Raw genomic sequence first — 9411 nt, forward strand, 5'->3', positions numbered from 1 at the left:
GAAGTTTGGAAAGCCGGTGATCCTGATACAGGCGATACAAGCACGCTCGAACGTATGTATAACGAATTTTCGCGGATCCGCGGGACTGCTCGTCTAATAGGAAGAGCCAATAACAGGTTGGGATGTTAACGATGGGAAGGAGGCGTACGGCGTAACCGTTAATTATTTACAAGTTTATCGATGCATCGAGTGCAACGTCGCGTTGCGTAAAATTGATTGCGGGGCCCACGGTTTAAAAATTGGCTGCCACGGGCCAATTTCTTCGTTCCGCGACGATAATTTTGCAGACTGGCGCGTTCAACGGATATAATAATTGAATCTGGCTGACAGATATCGTACCCGTGCTTGCCAAGAGATTTTCTTTCCCCCGTTGTGATTTCATTTGGAAGGATCCATTTATCCGGGACTTCTAACGCGAAGAAAAAAGGGAGAAAAATGGCGAATGCTAATGCTTTTTCATTGTTGGAGAAGGGAAGAGATATCTATCGTAGAGGTAGATTCCTCTCGTCACTCGTAGCTACGTGAAAGTGAAACTAATACGATTGCGAGGTACAGCTGATGAAAACTGAAAAAGGAGAGAAAGAGAGAGGGTGGGGGGAAAAAAATGGGAAAGGAAGTGCGCAGGAGGAAAATCTGCAGAGGTATGCAGGTTGTGACGTAAAGCTGAGGCAGTCTTCAAAACTAAAAGGCTGCGGTGGTTGCTGACGCTGTTGTAAGTAACAGATAGGTCTGGGTAATTGCTTCACTTAACGAGAAACACGTTCGACCCTTGCGTTTCGTTCCCGTTTCCTAACGGATTCCAATATTAACCGTCGTGCTGTTTGATATAGTTCGGTATATTCCCGGTGGCTGCGTGCATTTTGCAAGCTCTTTCGTCGCGCTCGTTTGTCTGACGCCTGCTGGCCTCCTAGCGAACGTTCAAGGGCCTTCGTTACGGTGTTCAAGGAATTCCTCTTGCGGAACGTGCCCTTTCCTCGCTTCGAACCCCCCGCGATGCACGATTTTTCCTCGTCTTCTCGAACTTTAATTATGCACGTGGTACGCGGACGTAATGGCGCTAGGGAGAATGCCGGAGAAATTATTTTACGCGTGAGATGTACGTGGAGAATTCGTCCGTAACGCTGCAACAAAGGAAAAGAAAAAAAAAGAGAAAAACATACCTGACTAACACTAACGAAGATAATTTTGAGAAAAGAAAAAAAAATCCCTCTTTGGAAGTGAACGTGGTGTAAAGTAATTACTCGCGCAAGTTGTTTAACAAAAATATATTTATTTGAATCCGATAACGCTTAACCTAATTTTCAAGTGTAGACGACGCGACGCACGTAGAAAGAAAGTCTACGATAAAAGGCCTCGTGCCTTTTTCGGGGCTCCCTTAAGTCCCATGCATTGCCGATGTTTAGAAAAACATCTCTCGATACTTCGCCTCGAGGGCCAAGAGTCGCCAGGCCTAAGTGCGTGGCCCCCCGTGGCGGTCGCCGCACCTCGAAATTTCATCTCTGCATTTTGTTGGGAAGAAAGAAGAAAGAGAGAATATCAGTCGATGTAATTACTTTCGCCGTGAAACGGTGGCAACTAGGGGAGGAACAAAGCCGCGTTAGCTAAGGTCTCTAGCTGTGAACAGCAGAGATCTAGAAGGAACTCGCCCTGCTAAGAGGGAGAGCCTCGTAAACATATGTCCCTCATGGGGTATTTAATTCAGGAACACAGACAGTGCTCGAATTGCCGAGTTGGCCCTCTCTCTCTCTCCCCCCTCGCCCTTTCCGTAGCCGTCGACGTAGGACGGCCAAGGGGGAAAATATAGAGGAGCAAGTAGGTGAAGGAAGGCTGCCTTCTAAAGGAGCGGCCACGATCTTCCGTAGCGCCGTTGCTTTTTCCTTGGACGTAGTAAATACTGAAAGTGGAGGCTACCTCTGGGACTTTGCCGCTACTCCGCCGAGTTTACAGACCCTTCCACCTACTCCTTGCTTCTTCTTTTTTTCTTCTCCTCCACCGACTGAACCGATAAGGAGTCAAGAAAAGATTTTACACTTGGGCGGAGGGTAAAAAGCGACGCGATGCTGGTGTGACGGTCTTGTTGAACCAACGGTATCCTTTTGTTAGCACGACTTCTATCCTTCCTCTCTCTTACAGCTTTCTATCCGATACTGCCAATATTTAAATCGCTATTACGATTCCGATCGATTTGTCGAGAGTACCTTTTCATCCAACGATACCTACTTCGTATCTCTTTCATAAACACTGTACGAAATGACAATTCAGATCGACAGAACGATACGCAACAGATGTAATATTTTCAAATCTAAATTGAAATTCTCTCTCTATCGATACCGGCTTTCCCGAACGCCAATAAACGTACCTACCCTCCTGCTACTCTAACCTAAACATCAATGGCCCGGTCGAACGTAGAACGGATACTGGATCGAGCCCGTCCAGGATCAAGATTTGTGTATCCTTACGTGTCCTGTCGCACGACCGAGCACGTGGACGTGCGCGCGCGCGGAAACGTAACCTCGAGGCCCTTGCATAAAGGCACGATGCGTGTGCCTGCGCCCGTTTGAACGAAGGGAACACACAGTCGGCCAAAGAGGGGAATGATGAGGGCGGAAACGCGGGAACAGGGGGAAACAGTGCCCTTAATACCGTAGCAGGAGTTCAAAGGTGGACCCCGCAACAACGCATCTAATTACTTGCTTCCTCCGTGGTCCGTGGCACAGCGAATTTACATCTTGTTTGTTCAAGCACCTGTAGCAAGCTATACCCGCCCCCTCCGCCCTTCGATGTAGATTGGATACTGCCTATAAACAAGCAATTGCCTTTGACTCGGAATGCCCCGTTGTAGAAAGTCTAACCGCCACAGAGTAGCAATATCTTGCGCGCAGGTTCGTGTCGTGCCCGCCGGGCACCCAGATACTCTTTCCGTGCCCGGCGAATTTCGTGGTCCGTTCTACTACCAAACAGCTCTACTTGCGTGGCTTCAACCGCCTAACTACTTTAGTCACGGACCACCGACACACACACAGTTCAAGGACAAACGTCACCAGCGAGACGTGAGATCGTTCGTGCGTAAGTTTAAGGTGAAAATGAGGGTGTCAGGATGAAATTTCTCGAAGTAGGTAATTAAAGTGAAATGGACGGAGCAGGATCTTCCGATAGGCCTGTTTTAAATTTTCTAATGAAAGCCGCAACCTGAAGAAAATCCTCACCGACACCAGCTTATTTTCCTCATCCGAGCAACCCTTTAGTTTCGTCTCTCAAGGAACGTTGGAAGCTCTTAGCAGATGCAACATCAATGAAGCTGCACGCTCGAACGAAGACGTGCATCTCCTTTATTTCTGTATCTTTCTTTTCCCTTTCGCTTTTTATCTTTTGACGACACCGAGAAAGAAATTATTCCTAGCTAGGTACGATGTTCCCATTCCTCTTCCTTCCCTTCTTATCGATCATACCTACCACCTCCTCGTGTATTTCTCTAAGCAAATTTTTATCACGCCTGACCAAATCAATCTCTGCTGTTCCCTGTTGTTTTACCATTTACAACGTGTTCCTCCTAAACGTAACCAAACCCTCTGAACGAAACGAACAAAGGAAACTCTTTGAGATTGTTCGTTGGAAAAAAAAGGAACGGATAAGAAACACCTGTACAATCGAAAGTAACGCTCTCGTTTCGGTACCTGGATCAATTAGAAAGTTCAATAGAAGGAGACGCCTCTCGGTATTAATATTCCTAAAGAGCAACTCTTCACAGATCAGAAGGGCAGACTAACAGTGCGCCGTGCTCGGAGACAGAGTGTAATCAGCGTGAAATGTTCCTTTCACGACGATCTTGCTCATACATTTGATGCAGTCTATGTACTTTTGTCCGCTGAGCGACAGTGGCGTAGGAAATGGCGAAAATTTCCAAAGTAACCCAAAAAACTCGTGCCAGCCGGCGATCACTCTGTTCCAAAACATTACCAAACCCCCGATCTTTCGTGACGCGGCGGCGTTCTTTTATACTTCCTTCGTGTAAAATTGAATAACCAACGACACGCAACTAAGTATATATACATATATATACACGACGATACGAATAACAGATCTGAAAAGCAACGAAGAAAATAACCGGAATTAAAGTTCACAGAGGCATGTGGAAGTATGTAAGTACGATCAGTCGTGGAACCGAAGAAATTCACGAAGCGTCGTCTAGGCGAGTTTATACGATGTCGATCGATACGGAAACGCGTGTACGCGATTTATGGGGTGCACGTCGAATGTACGCAGTATGGCTTCGATAATGTTATGAACGTTTATCGACGTCGCCGACACTTTCTATGGCTCCTACTCTATTCGTCTTACCTCCTTCTTTTCCCCTTTTTTACGATTACTGTATCAAACAGCGAGACTGTAACGGCACGTGACAAGCGTGTCTGATTAATTAGAGGTGTAAAAAGATCCGCGGTATCAATGTACGAGTAACTGGTGTAATTTTTAGAGTGCTACGCCAATGCGTGTCACATTTTTCCTCCACCGAAATGTAAATACGCGTGCAGAGGAATTGGACACGAAGGGAAAAGATGCGGTCATTTCCATTAGACAGAGCGAGGCTGCTAACTATTTTTTCGGGTGGCGAAAAGTTTATCTTTTGATCTGGCCCAAGTTCTGCCCGGGTATCTTTAGAAAATGCAAATGGAAAAGATGTCGGCGCGGAGTAAGATAAAGCACGGATGATTTATAATGATTACGTGTTGGTTTTTTTTTTGCTATTCCACTTTTCGAGCGGTGGATAAAAGTGCAGGAATATGCAAATTCGGAACCAGCTCCGGCTATTACGGTGGAAAATTAGTCCGCGTTACAACGCATGTGCGAACGATGAGAGAGAGAGTCCACGGTGTGTAGAGAGCGTTACAGTGAAATCATTAACCTGAATTGACTGCATGAACGTGCAGTCAATTCAACCATAATCTAGCATCCCGTAAACACAGGACTTTCAATCATATTAATGTAAACGCGATGCACCTAAATCGTTACAATAAATGAAATAATAGTCGCTGGTACACGGTGAATTTCCGAGGTAACGCCATGTTCACCGAGGAAGAGAGAGAGAGAGAGAGTAAAAGAGCATAATAGGCGTCAATGGTGTTCCTGGAAAACGGACAGTGTGAAGTTTCGTTCGAGGAAAAGCTTACTTGCAGAACGGTATATTACCCGGAAATTTTACTCCGGTTTCGTCCTTGGTGGAATTTAATCGTCGTTTCGTTAATTAACATTAACGAGAGACGGTTTACCATCTTCCACTAACTGGCTGGTCTATTTGACTTCTGGCCGATCGAATCGTACAGACGATATTTAACTGAGAGAGAGAGAGAGAGAGAGAGAGAGAGAGAGACGAAATAAGGGAAATAGAGAGAGAGAGGGAGAGAAATTCTACGTTTGAACGCAGAATGCAGAGTCACGCTGGTGGAAGTTATGCAATATACATTACCTAAACCGTCCCGCGAGACTCGCACGTTTAACGAATTGTCGCGTCATTTCGTACAATGCGTCGCCGTGCGATCGTATTTCCGCGCGATCCGATAAAAATAAACGATCCCACGTTCTGTCCACATTAAAGAAGAATTGAATAACTGCGATCGACGCGTTAAATAATCCTGACGCGATATCAAATATATCGCGATATTAAACGGTATGAATATTGCTAATCGATCCAGGCGACAGAACCGGTGATTTTCGGCGCAGGGAAATTAAGTAGATTGTGCCTACCATGCGCAGACATTGAACGGTAATCCTTGCGCGATCTGCAAATCGTCATATTTCACATATTCGAATGAATTTTGCACTTTTTTACGTTACAGTAGAATTTTTATAATCGTTTATTTGTCACTGACCTATCTTAGGCAAACGTAGGTGTAGAAATTAATTCGGTGCCTTTTTTCACAAAGCCTTGACGACTATATCAACTCAAAGCAGCCATAATTTTTCAGAGACGGAATTCGTCAGTTACTCGATAAATGGAGGAATGTCGTACAATGTAGTGTGTTTGTCGAGTCGTCTCGAGATTTGGAAAACGAGCGGATCATAGAGAGAAACAGGGAGTAAAACAGTAGAACCGCGTTGTTATTGGTATTAGAGAGATATAATAAGAGACCGTTGATCAGCTTATCGTTATTCCTATTTTAGTGTGTTTATAGTTATTACGAAATTATTGTTATAAAATATATTGGTACTGAACTTACTATCACGTGTTATACAACCGCAGTCGAGCTCGATCTTTTGTAAATAAATATTAAAATTTGTGAGAAAAGGCACCGAATTAATTTGTACACCTAATACTTCTTCACACTCCGTAGACAAGCTGAGTAGTTTGGATCCGCGTCTAATTTTTCTACCGTTTTAAGTTTTCAAAAAGTCTGAAAAAATTCTAAAGCACTTATCAGAGTCTCTACTTACGTAGAGTCGTTGGTTAAGACGAATGTTTCGAACGATTTCCAATAAAAGTCGAAATTCGTTTGGAAGAAATACGGGGGTGAAATTTCGAGGGTGTAGCTAATTACAGGAGAATAAACAAGAGGGTAGTTTACGAATGAAAGGATAAAAGATGGAAACTAAGTGACAAATAAACGATCTTAACCGGAATACCGGGATCGCGAGCCGTTTCAGATATCTCTACCGCGGTAATTCGAAGATCGATCGCCGGTTAATCTGGTTTCCGCGCGAAACGATATTTCATTTTCCAAGCGAGTGCTTTCCGCGATCCTTGCGCCGTTCTTCCATCCGTTGCCCTTGGATTCTAATGCGGAAACTGACACGCGAATACGTCTGGGGAAGTTCCAGTTCTCCTATCAAAGAACTCGTCGAGTTCTCGTTGGGAAACGGAATTAAGACGTTATAGAAATGGATTAAGGAGTTTAATTAAGTTGATTCAACGAGCGCGACACAAAATTTCCCCTTTCCCGAGCCTACTACCACCGGTGATTGCTTCTTATCGCCGATTCGTCGCGTACCTATAATTTTACCGCTCACTTTTCGACCCAGTTACCCCTAACTGAATGCTCCTCCCGCTTATTAAGTGAAACAAGAATAAGAAGGGAACGAGAATACTCGTTTTACGAGTGTTATCGTCATCGTGTTGTCCTTCTTATTCTATACATATATATATAAGATTAAACGAAATGACCGTTCAATACAGAGCAGGGGGGAGGCAGAAACGATTGGAACAATCTCGTATCGAGATTTCGTAAACCGCGGTACACGTTCGAAGGCTTTTTCGCGTGACGAAGGAATATCTTCGACGTTTGGTCGAAGCTAATCTAAAAACGATGGCGGTGCTCTGGTAGTAACGATCACGGATTTTCTTTGGTTTCTCCCCGGTTTACCGGCCGTTATCCTCTGCCCCGAACGATTTCATCTTATATCCGCCGGGATTAGAGAACCTCTGTCTCTGACCGTTTCATTACTCATCCTACACGCTCCCTGGGAAACTACATGTTCGTTCTGTTTGTCGCTCGTTTCTCTCTCTTTCTTTCCTCGCCCCATATCGGCGTCGGTCGCTTCGCCCTTTCTTCTCCTCCTCCTTTTCTCTCTTCTCCTCTCTCTCTCCCTCTTATTTTCCTCTTCTCTTTTCCGTCCGCCGGGATTAGAGAACCTCTGTCTCTGACCGTTTCATTACTCATCCTACACGCTCCCTGGGAAACTACGTGTTCGTTCTGTTTGTCGCTCGTTTCTCTCTCTTTCTTTCCTCGCCCCGTATCGGCGTCGGTCGCTTCGCCCTTTCTTCTCCTCCTCCTTTTCTCTCTTCTCCTCTCTCTCTCCCTCTTATTTTCCTCTTCTCTTTTCCCGTTTCTGCTCCCCTTTTTCTCCTCTTTTTTTCTCCTTTTTCTACTCTTCAGCCTTTCCCCGTCGTCTCTCCCTTTTACTCTCGGTCGCACCGAGCAGTTCCGCAATATTGTAATGCGAAGCACAATGCGTTGCACCCGAAGAGATACGACGCGATAAAGAGCGGGACGCATCGAGCTTAGAGAAAGATTAAAAAAGGGAGTAATATGTCTTGCGGGATATTTCGCGAATAACGAGGCGAGATCTGGCGACGGTACACACGCACGCACCCGGCTACACCTTAATTGAAATTAATTGATCGATCCTTCACCGTTGCCCGTTTCTTCCCTCGCCGTAACACGTTCCCGACACCTGCATTCGTCTAACGGGCTGTAAGAACGGCAACGATCCAATTAAACCGACAAAATTCTTCCTTAACGAAAGAAACACGGCGAAACTAGCGGCGGAAGTAAAAAGAAGACGTTTCCTTTAGAATTTGACAGAACGAAATTTTCTTCGATTACTTGTGCAATTCTTTTTTCTTTCCACGTTAAACGTTTGTAATTCTCGTTGAAATTAGTATCCCGGCAAAAGTTTCTCCGGATAAATGAAAATCGTGCCTCAAAGGGACAAGTGAACAGAAAGAGAATAAATACAAACGGGGTAAATCCTTTAAACTTGATTTAATAAACCAGTGGGTGGGAATAAAAGGACGAAAAGTTGGCGCGAGAAAAAAGAAGAGCGAAAAAACGGAATAATATTATTCCTTTCCGATAGTTTCCAACGTTTCCTAACGACGACCAAGGATAATAGCTGCCTCTGGCAGAACGATGACAATAACGATTCGCGTAGATCAGCGCGCGCGGAACAGCGTGTGTGTGTGTGTGTGTATGCACCTTGAATTACAGAGTGCGGTTCCCGCTGTTGTTTCTCCTCGGCCGTTATCGTTTGCTCGAGCAGTCTTTATTTCCGTGACGTACAATCGTTCCGAAGCACGTTGCCCGAGTTTCGTAACGTAACCTATACAAGGCGAATGGTATCGAATGGGACGAACGAGGGAGGAAAAGTGTAGAAGATTCCCGCGTGTTCTATCGATTTCTTATTTTTACCTACGCCAAAGAGAGGCTCATCCTGTAAATGGATCAAGTGCGCGAAACGTTTCCACGATCTACAGAAGTTCGATACCTTCCGGAAACTTTCCGGTTGCACTTTCTACGGTGCGCCCTGGGTTACCGGCGCATCCCTTTGAGATTTGTTTCCTTTTCTGATTAGACGGTTCCACAAGCAAAGGCAGCGATAGCAACGTTGAAGTGAACGAAATCGAATCTATCGTTGAAGAACGGTAGAGAGAACACGATGGATAACGAAGTTCAACTAGTGGACGTACCATGCGATTCCTACATGCTTGATAAAACATACGAGAACGTACGAATCTGGTATCTCTGTCTAGAGTGAAAGAGGAGGAGGAAGGTGGAAATCATCGAGGAAATTAATGCCACCTCGAGGAAATCTCGCATATTCTGAAGAATCCTCGAACTTGCTTGAAAATAAATATTCTCGGGTAGCGGTACCTGGAAGGGCCAAGAAGAGAACAGGAGGACGGAGAGGGAAAAAAGG

This window comes from Habropoda laboriosa, unplaced genomic scaffold (assembly GCF_001263275.1).
Source record: "Habropoda laboriosa isolate 0110345459 unplaced genomic scaffold, ASM126327v1 scaffold2, whole genome shotgun sequence".
Classification (NCBI taxonomy): Eukaryota; Metazoa; Arthropoda; class Insecta; order Hymenoptera; family Apidae; genus Habropoda; species Habropoda laboriosa.